Genomic DNA, 15391 nt, shown 5'->3' on the forward strand with positions numbered 1-15391 from the left:
CCCTTGGTGGAAGTCCCCGTTAGATCAGGAATGTCGAGGTCCAGCTTGACCTCCTCTGGAACCGAAGCCGGTTGCAAAGTAGCGGTTGCCGACCAGACCAGTCTTGAGATACATCCAGGTCACGACAGTTTTATTGGCATCTAGCAGGAACCTGAAAGGGGTCATGATGGTTCAGCTTTTATTCTGAAAGGAACCGTTGCCAGGTGGAACATGCAACAGATTTAGTCCAGCTTGTCGTTAGGTTCTTTCGGCTTTAAGAGGAAAAATACGGATTGGCCACTCCGATAACTTCTCTAGAACGCTTTGAACTGAAGTTAAGATGACGTGGGCTAAGTTTTATAATTTGGATGTTTTGATTTACAGTTGAATCAAAAAAGGACAACAAGAGGGTATGTACCGAGCACCAACAAAACCATGCCTCGCGTCAGATCTGGAAGGTTCTGATTGGATCAGAAAAAGGAAATGTGCCATGTGACTTTAAGTATTACGTGGATGAGCATCAACTTTATCAAATCAACTTTATTTATATAGCACTTTTCATACAAAAGAAATGCAACTCAAAGTGCTTCACAGAATAAAATGGCCCCATAGATCCCATAATCCCATCCAAGCCCCCCTCCCCAAGTATAAAACAATTGACAATTACACTTCCCCTCCCGCAACCAATTTCCAAGGTGAACGTACACTCACTCACACACTCGCACACGTGAACAACAGAGTAAACAATCGGCTGAGTTCAGTTGGGTCAGGTAATGGACGACACATCATCAGCGGAGCCATCTGCCTCTACAGCAACAGATCCACGGCAGCAGCCAAGACACCGGCCCATGACGCCCAGGGAGGGAGGCGGGAGACCCCCACCACTGCCTGGGCACTACCCAAGGACCACCGAGGTGTCAGTGCACCCGCATGTGTGTGTGTTTGTGTGTGTGTGTGCACTTATGGTTTGCGAGACCTATTTGTCAGGTTACACACTAGCATTATGAAACCAATAGGTTTATGAGACCATTTTTGATGGTCTCATAATTTGTGACTTTTAAAGTGTTGTAATCTTTGAAAAACATAAAAAGTAAACGTTAATAGATTAATACAAACTTTGTAACAGCCGTTATCATTTTATTTAGTTATTTCAGCAACTTAACCTTCCTTTTGAGTTTTATAGCCAATTTAAAAACTGATAGCCTTTTTGATGGAGGCATGTTGGAGGCAGGGCAAGGGTGAGCTGTCTTTACCGACTGTATTCTCCACTGTACACAACAAGCATCACATGAAACCATTGCCAAATTAACACCTTCCCAAATATTTATTTCTTTAACTTCATTTATTTATTACTGCTTCAATGAAAAACAGAATGAGGTCAAAAAGTCAAGAGAAAAAAACTTGGTCAGATTTAAATAAAGGAATATCATAATGAAAAACGCTTTTTTTAACTTGTTTGTCACGACTTATGAAGCAAATATAAAAATAAAAATATAACAAACATAACTTGTCTTTGATTAAAATATTTGTCTGGGGAAATAATGTCAACGTATGCGTGGTTTATTAGTCAAATGTTGAACACACGTCTGTGAAAAAAAACTCCAGTCCAGCAGGTGGCGCGAGTGCACCTTTATGCTGGTCACCGACCACCGGAAAAAGCAGAAACCGAAAGTGCTAGCAGAGCTAGCTTGTTGTTGTTCTGGTGTGTGAGGAGAATATTTGAGGCTCTGCAGTAAAAATGTCTTCACTTCAGTCTCTGGGAGAGTTGATCAGCTAAAGCGACTAACTGCTGCTGCTGCAGAAATCTTCTCACCAGGCTGTGGAAACTTTCTTCTCCTCCTCAACAACTTGGTGGAGTTTTTTCCAGAACCAGAGAACATATTCTGCGGTCTTCGTGACAATCGGAGCTCCAGAATCAGGTTGTGGGTGAGAAAAGCTTTTCTCTAGACTTCCTGCCCTCTGGATCTGCTGCTGTTCCTTTGGCCTCTCTGAGAAACGCGCTCGTTTTGCTGCTTTCATCAGATTGAAGAGGTTCCCTCTATCAGACTCGCTCATCTGAGTTGGTCATGATGCAGGATCGCTGCTCGCTCTCTGATCCATCCTGCTCACACTCTCCGACGGAAAAGCCCCGAATCTGAATGTGACTCTGGAGGAAAAAGCGGTTAGCTCTACTCCGTGAACTCAGGTGACCAAAGGTCCTCTTTTCCAGACTGGATCTGTCCTCAGCTGATCAGAACCAAAGCGTTGGATCTTTAATCTCCTGCGTTGTTCTGAAGCAGCATCTTAATCAGCTCTCCTGCTTTGTTTCTATTGCAGCTGTTAGCTAAACACGGCTAAAGAAAACCTGCTACCACTTCAGGATCTGGGACTGATTCATCGTGTGTTCTTCACCACCTGGACCTGGACAGCATGGACACAGGTACTGGTGGATGAATGAATGAATGAATATATTGTCATTCTATGGTGGGACATTACAGTGAATTATGAGAATGTCTCTCATTAGGTGTTATGTTTAAATAATGGTCTGTATTTGTATAGAGCCTAAGATTTACAACCCCCCAAAGCACTTCACAACCAGTCATTCACACACTGTTGTTGAACCTTGAAGTTTTAGCTTGACTAGATCTCTGAGGTTCACCAGAAGGTAACAGTTCCAACAGGTGATGAGCAGGATGGGAACGGTCCTCTTGGATGGTCATTCTCAAACTGTGGTGCATGTACCAAATCACTAGCACTAGCTAGGGCTGGGTGATACGGCCTAAAAATAAAATCTCCGATTTTATATTTTTGAATTCGATTTACGATTTTTTTCCGATCTTCTCTCCCCTCAATTATTAAGAACAGCAATAAGTACAAATGGAAGGCACCTTAAAGCCAATTTAGTTTTTTATTTAATCACAAGCAAGACAAATGAAACCCTCATTTCTGAGATGAATAATGAAGAAATGAACACCCTCTTGGAATAAAAGTGCCACGCTCCACGTCCGTCGCAGCAAACCCAAACCAGTTCTAAACAACGGATGATTTCATTCCTTTCCTAGGAACAAACTTCCCACTCTCACTGGTGGCCATGTGCGTGTTTCGTGTGTGTGCTGTGACGTTGTTGTCGCGGTTATGTGAAACTAGCGCTACGGAAGCTCCGGGGGGCCAAAAAGGCGCTATTACATAAATATTTCGATTTACTTTTTTTTTAATCGACCTCAACAAAACATTTGAATTAATTAATTAAATGGATTTATTGCCCAGGCCTAGCACTAGCATACAAAGTCCTGGATGGTACGGCTCCCATCCACCTGAATCCTCTCGCAGAGGCTTAGGTTTTTGTAATGTGAGGTGGCCTAATTTTGGCAAACTGTTTAGAACTGTTCTACGCTGGTTTAGATCGTATCTTTCTAACAGAAGTTAGTGTCTCAATAGGGCTTGTGATCACACGTGATTACGCATAGCATTCTGGGATGTGAGCGGCCATGTTGGAAGGCTGACGAGTGTAAACAATCCGTGAAACAAACAGTACTGTCGCAGAGAAGAAGTGGATTTGAAAGTGTTAAACAACATTATGAAATCCCAGGATAGGAATATACAGGGATAGGTTAAATAAAGACGTCAGGACTGGTATGTGGACAAACTCAACGTTAAAAATGGTTTTGATCCATATGAAAGACCCAAGACTGGAGCACCGATGACATATTGTTGCCGCTGCAGTTCTGGATAACGGACATTTTCGGCTTTCTGGTTTGTGGTGTGAGCGGATGTAAACGTCCAGATGAGAGGTAAACAGAAGGTTCTGTTCAGTGCGTGTTTACATTCCATGAAGACAACACATTCAAACAAACATTCTCTCCCACGGTCCTACACTCTCTGCATGAATGCCAGACGTCAACATTCTTCACCCTAAACAAGTGAAGACTCCATGACTTTTACAACTCATAAGCTTACAGTAATCATATGTGATGAATGAACAAGATGTTTAAATGAAATGTTTGAATAACCTGTGCTTAAATCAGTTAATTTGAAATGAATGTTGTTCTTACAATGATCCATTTATATCACAAATCACTATGTGTTTGATTTAACAAGTTAATCATTGTTTACACTCATACACGTTATAATAAGATACAAATTAAGGTTAAGGTTCACCTTACATAACGTTTAAAGATTCTTTATTCACAGAATTAAGAATCTTGTATCTGAAGGAAGGCGTGGCTTTCTGAGGGATGTTGGTAAACACCCAGAAACGTGTCAAATTCTGATTTGCCAGAATATGCCAAAACTCATAACATTGTGGTTTAATAAAACAGGAATTACTTCCCGAGTAATTCAGTTTCCAGCTGAACCTCGATTCGGCCAAATCGGGAAAGAAGCCTCTTTTGAAACAATCTCCTTTGACCTCCAGTCAAAGCCTCTCTGCAACGCTGCAGCTGAAACCAGACAACCGGTTCTCTAAGAGCCAAACAAACATCCGCCTCAGATGCAAATAAGCATTCCAACTTCCTGCCTTCACTTCAAGGGATCTCAGACTGGACGGGTCCTATCAGAACCATCTACGGGTTCCTGATATCAGAGTTCACTCCACCGGCAGTGACCCGCACGACCCCCCGGATCCAACGAGAACCTCCACACCAAGGGTGCGTAGACTTGGTAGATGGCGTCTGATGCTGTTTTTAATAAACAACTCGCTAGTTTATAACAAACAACAAATTCTTTTACACCCAGATTTCACAATTTCTCTCAGATACATAGAACGGTTGCTACAACATCTAGCTTCCACCACACCACCTCTCATTCATATCTTGTCATGTATAAATTATTAGTTTAGGAAAAATAATTAAATTAGTTTTTTAAACTATAAACTTGACTTTGTCTGAATTAATACGAAGTGTGTTTATGATCCCTAAAGAAACAAAGCACCCTAGAATCTTCTGATTAAACATTCAAAGCTCAGTCAGATAGATATTTCATATTTAGATGGAATATTGCATCTCATTGGTTATAATTAATATGTAATAATTGCCACACACACACACACACACACACACACACACACACACACACACACACACACACACACACATAACTACTTTTTTCAGATTCATGTTATTTTTGTGACCATTTTGGGTTTTTCTTTCATTGGCTGAAGGATACCAACAATTTTCTCCATATTAGTATAGAATTATGGTGGTCTGTCACACACATCATGTTTCTGTGTTTCCTACAGATGTTCAACAGATGGTGCTGGTTAAAGAAGAAGATCCTGAAGAACAGAGTGCTGGTGTGGACCGGCAGGACCCAGAACACCTCCACATAAAGGAGGAACAGGAGGAGCTCTGGACTAGTCTGGAGGGAGAGCATCTCTGTTTGAAGGAGGAGACTGATGTTGTCAGTTTTCAGATCACTGAAGTTTCTATAAAGAGTGAGGATGATGAAGATGAACCTTTGACCTCACAGCTTCATCAGCAGAAAATTGAAGACAGAGATGTTCCAACCAGCAGCTCAACTGACCAGATGACAGCAGATACTGATGTAGGAGCAGAAACTAGCAGGAACCCAGATCTGAACCCTCATGAACAGATATCTGATTCTTCAGAGACTGAAGTTAGCGGAGATGATGATGATGATGTGACTTTAGACTCTGAGCCTGAAACTGGAGACAGAAATGATGACTGGAATGAGAGCTGGTCTTCTGATTCAGATGGTAAGACAGTCTGTTCATCACCACCTCGCACCCCATTACCTTTTCTTTTTAGTTCTTTCTTCTTTTTTAACCTGTATCTGTATTTTCCTGTCCTCTTTACCTGCTTCTGTACCTTTACACCTGTATGGCACAACCACACAACTTTCCAACACTGCGTCAAACTCAGTACGTACACACACACGTACACACACACACACACACACACACACACACACACACACACACACACACACACACACACACACACACACACACACACACACACACACACACACACACACACACACATTAAATCCACATTACAATATCATAATTTATGCATCAAATAATACAACCACAAACACTGTTGGATCTTTATTATTATTTACTTTTCTGTTATTCATTAACATACTATTTTATACATTAATGGGCCATTCCCATCTGTACCAGGTTGGCCCGGGGCGGGTAGCCCCAGTCGGCCCCAGCCTGGCCCGGTTGATTCCACACATCCTTGCCTTAAGCCCATATGGGCTGATTCTACCCACCAATCAGAGGCTTGCTCTAATGGAAGGTGTGAATTTGCTGTCAGCAGTGGGTGTGTTGGCCCTGGTCGGCCTGAAGCAGACCCCCTCGAGAAGAGGGCTGAGAATTAGCCTTGGTTGGCCCGGAAAAATACCAGGCCACCCAGATATGTAAACAACCTACGCTACCCGGCCCGGGCCGACCCGGTACAGATGGGAATGGCCCAATAGATACTTATTCCATCTTATTCACATGAAGGCGTCATATTTTAGCTACTCACACACATCTATGGGTGCACTAAGATTTGTCTCATGGAACGCACATGGAGCTAGCTCCATAGAGAAAAGAATAAAGATTTTTGTTCAGCTAAAGAGAGTGCAAGCAGACGTAATATTGTTACAAGAGACTCGTAGATCTGCCACATCTGCAGATGAACTTAAAACACCTGAGTTTCCCAGCATGTTCTCTGCCTGCTATAACTCTAGGCAAAGAGGTGTAGCTATTTTAATACACAAAAACATCAATTTCACAGTATTAGACACAGTGTCTTATCCAGAGGGTAGATTTATAATGTTAAAAATATCTGTACAGAACCAAAGCTTATGTATTGTCAACATATACTGTCCAAATATTGATGACCCTTCATTCTTTCATAATTTTTTCTCTGTACTCTCCGAACACTCTGACTGTCCACTTATACTTGGAGGCGATTTTAATTTTTGGATGAACTCTTTAACAGACAGGCTCAGTACAGCTAGGACTAAATGCAATTGGCAATCCACTAATATAGTTAAACAGTACATGAGTGATTATGGGCTTTGTGATGCATGGCGATCTCTTCATCCTAACCGAAGAGAATATACATTTTTTTCACACGTCCATCACTCTCATTCACGTTTGGATTATTTTCTAGTCAGCAGCTCATTGTTGGCTGACATGTCAGACACTGAGATACACCCCATAGTTGTCAGCGACCATGCTTCGGTTTCATTAACTCTGGTAAATAAGAAGACAATCCCACCGAGCAAAAACTGGAGGTGTAATACATCACTGCTTAAAGATGAAGGTTTTATAGAATTTTTAAAAAAGGAGTGGGCTTTATGTTTAGAACATAATGACCTGCCTGGAACACTAGCATCTGTTCTCTGGGAGGCAGGAAAGGCAGTGATGAGAGGTAAAATAATCTCTTTCTCATCACATAAGAAAAAAACAGAAAACAAATGTATTCAGAGTTAGAAGAAATCATCAAGTCTTTAGAGGCATCCACAGAAGAAGAGTTAATGAGCAAATTACGTAAAGCTAAATTAGAACTTCATGAAATTATTGACAAAAAGACACAATTTTTAGCACAAAGACTACAAATAGAAAACTTAGAACTCAGTAATAAATCAGGTAAATTTTTAGCTAGCCAATTAAAAATAAATAAAGAGAAAGCTACCATATCTGCTGTTAAAGACTCAACCGGGAATATAGTTTATGACCCTGAAAGCATAAACAACACTTTCAGAGACTTTTTCCAAACTTTGTACTCACCACAGATAAACCCATCAGATAACGAGATCAATGAGTTCCTTGACAGGATAACACTTCCTAAATTATCAGACAGCAAAGTTACAGTCCTGGACTCGCCACTAACATCAGCTGAGCTCCAGGAAGCCCTTAAATCCATGACTAATAGGAAAGCTCCTGGTCCATACGGGTTTCCAGCAGAGTTCTACAAAGAATTCTGGATCATTCTGGCTCCAATATTTTTCAGAATGGTGAGGGAAATCGAAGAGGGTGTCAGATTACCGCCAAACATGAACTCAGCCAATATTAGTCTCTTGTTAAAACCAGGCAAAGACCCTGCATTTCCTACCAGCTATCGCCCAATTTCTCTTATTAATGTTGATCTCAAAATAATTTGTAAAGCCATGGCAAAAAGATAAGAGAAGGTAACCCCCTTCATAATACACCCTGACCAAACTGGTTTCATCAAGAGTAGACAGTCATCCACAAACTCACGTAGATTACTTAATTTGATAGATTTCTCTTACAGTAGAAACATAGAAACTAGTATATTATCTCTAGATGCAGAAAAGGCTTTTGATAGAGTTAACTGGAAGTTCTTATTTGCAACTTTACATCAATTTGATTTTGGGAACTTCTTCATAAACTTGGCTGCTGCCATAGATCTGTTGCTGTCAGGGCAGATGGCTCCGCTGATGATGTGTCGCTCATTACCTGACCCATCTGAACTCAGCCTATTGTTTCCTCTGTTGTTCGTGTGTGTGTGTGTGTGTGTGTGTGTGTGTGTGTGTGTGCGGGTGTGTGTGTGTGTGCGGGTGTGTGTGTGTGTGTGTGTGTGTGTGTCCACCTTGGAAGTTGGGTGCGGGAGGGGAACCGTAATTGTCAATTGTTTTATACTTGGGGAGGGGGGCTGGGATGGGAATATGGGATCTATGGGGCCATTTTATTCTGTGAAGCACTTTGAGTTGCATTTTTTTTGTATGAAAAGTGCTATATAAATAAAGTTGATTTGATTTGATTTGATAAACTGGCTACAAGCATTATACAGTTCACCAACTGCACGTGTCAGGACCAATGACCATATCAGCTAGCTTCTGTCTTCAGAGGGGGACCAGGCAGGGGTGCCCACTCTCCCCCTCACTGTTTGCTAACTTTATTGAACCACTAGCAGCAACAATTAGGCAAACAACAGGTATTAAAGGGATAAAGTGTAAGAAAATAGAACATAAGATAAGTCTTTATGCAGATGATGTTTTACTCTTTCTCCGGAATTCTCAATCGTCTCTCTCTCATTCAATAGAACTGATAAACTCTTTTTCAAAAGTTTCAGATTACTCTATAAACTGGTTAAAATCCACAGTTCTACCAATTAATTTCTCTTTTGTCAATTTACTTAATACACAATTGGAGTCAGGAAATATCACATACCTGGGAATTAATGTCTCTCCCAAGTTAGCAGATCTAACCAAACTAAACTGCATCCCACTTTAAAAGAAAGTACAAGATGATCTTGCAAGATGGAAATCCTTACCGATATCACTCATGGGGAGAGTTGCTACAATTAAAATGATGGTCTTACCCAGAATAAATTACTTATTTTCAATGATCCCAAACAAACCACCAGCTGACTGGTTTAGATCTCTGGACTCCTCAATTACCAAATTCCTTTGGCAGGATAAACCTCCACGAATTTGCTTAAAAACGCTTCAGAAGACCAAAGACAGAGGAGGACTGGATTTACCCAACTTTTATTATTATTTCTTAGCCAACAGTCTGCAATATATACCAAGATGGTTGCAAGATAACCCATTAGACGAGTCCTGGTTAGATATAGAACAGACACTTTGCAATACGATAGAGCTTTCAGACTTACCATTTACTAGCTCAAACATAAGAAAACATGAAGGCTTCAAAAGTATTAGTATCAGCGCCTCTCTGACAGCATGGTGGGAGTATCTAAAAATGACAGAGTCTTCACTAATACCATGCAGACGCACACCTATCTGGAATAATCCTGATATTTTGCAAAATAATAAAATGATGAACCTTCCGGACTGGAGAAATAAAAGAATCCTATACCTGGAACACATATATGAAGGATTGGACTTCATCCCATTTAATAGAATAGTCTCCCAATTCAGAATAGATAAGAATAGCTTTTTAGAATACCACCAAATTAAATCTGTAGTCAAACAAAAATTTAAGCTCAATAAAATAGAATTACAAACACCACCAAGGGTGTTAGACTTCTATAATCTCAAACCCCCCAAACTACTGTCTAAAGTATATAAGACACTGTCCAAAATAGACAGTAAAATTGCAATTCCTATTGAAAAATGGGAGGTGGATCTATCAGTCAGCTTTGACCAGAACTTCTGGTCCCAAACTTGTTTAAAAACTTTTAAAATGATCAGACACTCCAATTTACAATTAATTCAGTACAAAATTCTACACAGAGTACACTATACAGGTCATCGGATGTTCAAGATGGGGTTTGTGTCGTCTGACACCTGTACACACTGCACAAACAACATTCCTGACAATTACATTCATGCACTGTGGTCCTGCCCACCTGTCCAGGAATTTTGGGGTAGAGTATGTGAAGACCTGACAAAGTGTCTGAAATGTCATATCCCAACCGCCCCCTCTCTTTGTTTACTGGGAAACCTGGACGACGTCCTGATTGAAACATCTTTGGCTCACATGGTTCTGACTGCCATATGCATCGCTAAGAAAACTATCCTCTTGAATTGGAAAAATAGAGATACTCTTTGCATCAACCACTATAGAAGTCTTTTGTTAGATCATATTACACTTGATATAGTCTCTGCTTCCACTTCAAATCATTCTCTCTGGGCTCCTTTGATCGGTTCCATCACATAGCGATGACGGGGGACCATATATATTGTCCTGCGGGATGATGTGGGTGAGGGGGTGGAGGGTCTGAGTTTGGAGTATCTGGACGTTCCTTGGAGGTGGGTTCACTGGGGGTGTCTGGGACTGGATGGCCGTTGCCCCCCTCTGGAGGTGCGTGGGTTGCCTCGGGGGGTGGACTACTCGCGGTTGTGAGTGGGGCCCCTTGGAGGTCTTGGCGGTGGCCATGGGTTACTGTCTGGCGGCTGCATTGCCCCTGGGTGGGTCTGGGTGGAGGCCTGGGGGCTCGGGGTGTGGGGGTGGCCGGCCCCGTGGGGGGATCTGAGCAGGGCCTTGGGGGTCAGGTCCTGACATGTATGCTGCCGGGGAGAAGGCAGGAACATGCAGCAGTGCCTGACTCGGGTTCAGGGGCCTCGGGTAGACCTTGGCTCCTCTGCTGTCCCATCACAGGGGAGGAGGAAGTCCAGGAGGGGGAGGACCCAACCTTACCTGGATGTCCTATGTCTTTTATAGTCCGGAAGTTGTGCAAATGCAGGGATGGGCGTAGATATTCTGCTGGGGTGGGGCTGGGTTGGTGCCCTCGGACTCTGTGAGGCTCTGTGATGCTGCTGCTTTGGGCCCTGGCAGGATGGGCTGGGGTCTCCATGCACTTGGTGGCATTTTGACAACTGAGGTGCCTATTGGGGCCAGTGGGGGAGCTGGCTCCCTGGAGGGCTAAGCCCAACCAGCCATTCCTCCCCATCCCCACACATTTCTCTCCTCCTGCTCCCTCACATCATCACACAAACATGCACATAGGACCTTGAGGGGTGGACAAGTCAGGAATGCAGGTATTGACCCCATTTCCGCATTCCTGTGGCAACCTGGCCCCAATTTTATCTGCACCTTAAACACTTCCACCAACGACATTCCACACAAACACACACTTAGGGCCTTGGGAGTGAGCACATCCAACGGCATTTTGCAGGGGGATTTCTCAGCCTCATCCCAAGTGCCGGTGCCCACTTCCAATTTTAAACTGCACTTAGACACTGAGGGCTATGGGTGCAAGTGGGGTGGTGTGATGGCTTCAGCTGGCATAGGCCAGACGATGCCCGCACTGCCCGCTCACCACAGCCATGGAATACACCTCATCAACACTCACTAACACCATATTGGAGCAGGCGGAGGGAGACTAGGGGTCTTAGCACACCTCTGTTGTCGCTTGGCTTCCTGGGGCTGGAGGCTAGGAGGGAGATCCGGCCGTCCAGTTGGGGTCTGGGGTGGTGGATTGCTGTGCTCAGCGTTGGGCGGAGGAGCCTGCTCATCAGCACCCAGCAGAAAGGGTCAAACTCTGGTAACCGGTGATGGTTGTACCCCATTTGCAGCAGTACCAGGACCAGAGTGAATAGGGTGTGTATGGGGAGCATGAGTGGGTGTCCGGCGTGCATTTTTGTAAGTCTTTGGTTGTATGTGCATGTGTGAGCATGAGGGAGGGAGTGCCTTATAGATCCCGGTGGCTGCCTGGTGGGGTGTGGGTCCCTGGGCTCTGCTGGGTCCCCGGCGGGGGTGGTCGCCCCTGGGTCCCGGGTCGCTGGGTCCCGGGCTCGGCCAGCTAGGGGGTGGGAGGCCGCGGGCGGGCCTGTGGGCTTGCCGCCGATATCTCCCGGGACTCTGCCGGCTGCTGGTTGTGGCCTCCCGGGGCGATCCTCTGCGCCTCTCGAGGGGAGCAGGGGCTTTTCTGGTCGCAGTCTCCCTGGAGTTCCTGTGCTCTGGGGCAACTCCTGGATCTCTGGGACTTGGAGCTCCCTCTGTCTCCTGCACATCTTTAGGGGGCAGATCTGTGGCCCCTCACACTCTCTATTGGACGCTCCTATAGAGAAACCTTACATAAACAAGCGCGTGTACACACACAGGTGCTCACATGGTGCTCTCATGCAGTCTTAAGGCTATGGTGGGCACTTAATACACTGTGATTTATTATTGTGTGATTGTTCAGTTAAACAATTTTGATTTTACATTTCTTCATCAAGTTGACGCAGTGATAGCTTGATCTTGTTGTATTGTTGTGTGCCTTTTTTTTGTTTTTTGCTTTTTTTCCCTTCTCTCTTTCTGCAGGTCTAGAAGCAGATTCTTGTGCATTATTGTTTATTTTTGTGGAACCCCCCCCCCCATCTTTTGTCTCTTCCTTTCTCTTTCGCCTCTGTCTCCGTGTCTGGTCAGAATTAAAAAACATTCAAAGACAATAAAGTTTTAAGTATCAGGCGTGACATTAAAAGCAGACACTTTGATGCTCCACCTGAGAGTAAATCTGTAAGGCTTGCCACCAGCATTCAGACATCAATTCTGTTTGCTTCACAGCCAGACAGGACACGATAAAAAAAAAAAGACTGTCAACAAATCCTTTGCCTGCCCTGAGTGTGGTAGACAATTTCTCCACAAGTGGTCTCCAGAATCATGTGAGAGTGACAAGTCATTCAGCAACAAGGTCATCAGGACACACACACACACACACACACACACATATATATATATATATATATATATATATATATATATATATATATATATATATATATATATATATATATATATATATACATATATATATATATATATATATATATATATATATATATATGTTAGTGGTGGGCATAGATTAATTTTTTTAATCTAGATTAATCTCACTGTAATCTTGGAATTAGTCTAGATTAAAATGGCTCATTCAAATTCTGCCAAAGGCATGTGTGTGTGTGCTACCTAGATAATGAATAAAAGCAAGTCTTTGAGAATGGAGGCGCATTTCTTGTTTCAATAATGCATCACAGACTGATAAAGCAGTTTTACTACGATAACTGATGATGAAAATAAATAATGATCAATAAGTATTTGTGTTTAATAGCTGTTTATTCAGTTCAACAAATTCTGCACTGTAGGTCTACAGAATAGGTCATGATTAACTATTTACAGTCAGTAGCATTTGGTCAATCAGTCCAAGCTCTATTTCTCCTTCTTCCACCAGTCACTCAAGCAGACCAGCTTGTTCACATTGTCTGGTGACAAACTAGATCTTCTCTTCTGCACAATATGGCCTGCTAAAGAAAAAAGTATATAGATATATATACACACACACACACACACACACATACAGACATACATACATACACACACACAAACTATCTGGCCTGGGGAGGGGGTTAAATTTCTGGGGTGCCCTTCCAATGCCCCCCTTTAGTTTGCATGAAGGATCGCCTCTGGTGAATAGGAGCGAGAGCTGGAAATGATGCCACAGCTCACCTGTATGAGCAGAAGCCAACTGTTGCTGTTGTTGTCTCTGAAAACGGCAAGGGGAGTCATCCTAGCTCAACTTTTCTAAACAAATATAAAAATTTATGAGTAAAACGTTTATTATTACAGGTGAATTTGAGTCGAAGCCACATGAACAACGACCTGTAGAAACAATTTATCACAATAAACAGCTGCTAAAAGAGCTAAACTTAGTTGGAAACCGCACCTGTCTGAGAAAGTCTTGTCTCGGTTTTCTCACATCCGAGCGCTGCTTCGGCCGCGGACGGTGAAGTGTGGCCCAGGGAAAGCCCGGCTGGAAATGTCAGAGGTAAACAAAACAAAATAAAAAGAATGAAAGTCGGATTTATGGATTAAACTCAGGTGAAAGTACATAAATTATTTACTTGTCCCACGCCATGAGAAGGGAGAAGCACTGCTGGTGGCGAAAGTGCGAAAGTGCAACTGTTCGGCTGCATGGGGAACATTAAACTCCGCGAGCCTGGCGTCCGTCCATACGTACGATGATCCGCGCCGAGTATACATCCGCGCCAACCAGGTATCCATCCGCGCAATGTGAAAGTCATCATAGCTTACTTAGTATAGACCCAGAGCCCAACCCAACTTTGAGAATAGATTAACGACGTCATTTTTTTTATCGCGCGATAAGAGTCTGGCTTTGCCGCAGCGCGTTAACGCCGATAACGGCCTACCCCTAATATATATATATATATATATATATGTAACTTTAGTGTGCTTGTCTCCTCCAAATAGACTTGGTCCCTTTCCTATTGATTGTCTGGGTAAGGAGGGGGAGAAACTTCCTCCATATCTAATGACTGCTCAGAGTGAAAAAAGCTAGCTTCGCCTCGTTACCCATCCGTCTTCGTCACTGCCGCAGCTCCGCCCCCTCTCGGTCTGTCAGGCAACGCCTACTAATGTTGCATTTTTCTAAATTGATGTGTGAATAGAGAAGGACTCTGAGGCAGGCTTGACGACTCATTTAAACGAGGAAAACTTTACTTTGAAAATCACTGTGTACACATTTAATGAAACAAGTTGCTACATGATGTCATGATCCGCCCCAGCCTCCCTGACTGTGTCTCTCCTGCCCTGATTTGCCTAATTGTTCTCACCTGTCCCTGATTACTCTGCCCATGTGTTCCTGATTCCCTTGTGTATTTATACCTCCCTCCTGGTTGTTGTCTTTGTCGGTTCATTGTCGTTGTCCATGTTCGTTCGTCCTGTTGCTCCCGTCCTACAATAAACATCTTTTATTTTTTACATCCGTCTGCCTGCTCTTCTGCCTCCTGGAACCCACCACCACACATGGTCTGCCACCTCCACCCGCAGAACATGACAGAATGAACCGACCAAACCTGGACCTGTGGTGAGCTAACACATCTGTTCCTGGGGGATTATTTTTCTTTTTTTGTCCCTTTCAGTTGTGGGAGATTTCTGGCCTGGAGTTTGTGTGTTTGGCGCATCCTACCTGTTCTCGGGGTGGTCGAAGTTCCTCTGGGAGATCCTGGCGCATCCTATTTATCTTCAGGGTGGCCAGGGTCATTCTCC

The 15391-nt window shown here is 43.3% G+C and overlaps 1 pseudogene; it reads left to right on the plus strand.

Moving 5' to 3' along the window:
- Positions 1-1284: 1284 nt before the first annotated feature.
- LOC107397302 (zinc finger protein 850-like) overlaps positions 1285-15391 on the plus strand; it is a 29836-nt pseudogene continuing 15729 nt past the window's right edge.

Source organism: Nothobranchius furzeri, chromosome 2, assembly GCF_043380555.1.
Source record: "Nothobranchius furzeri strain GRZ-AD chromosome 2, NfurGRZ-RIMD1, whole genome shotgun sequence".
Lineage (NCBI taxonomy): Eukaryota > Metazoa > Chordata > Actinopteri > Cyprinodontiformes > Nothobranchiidae > Nothobranchius > Nothobranchius furzeri.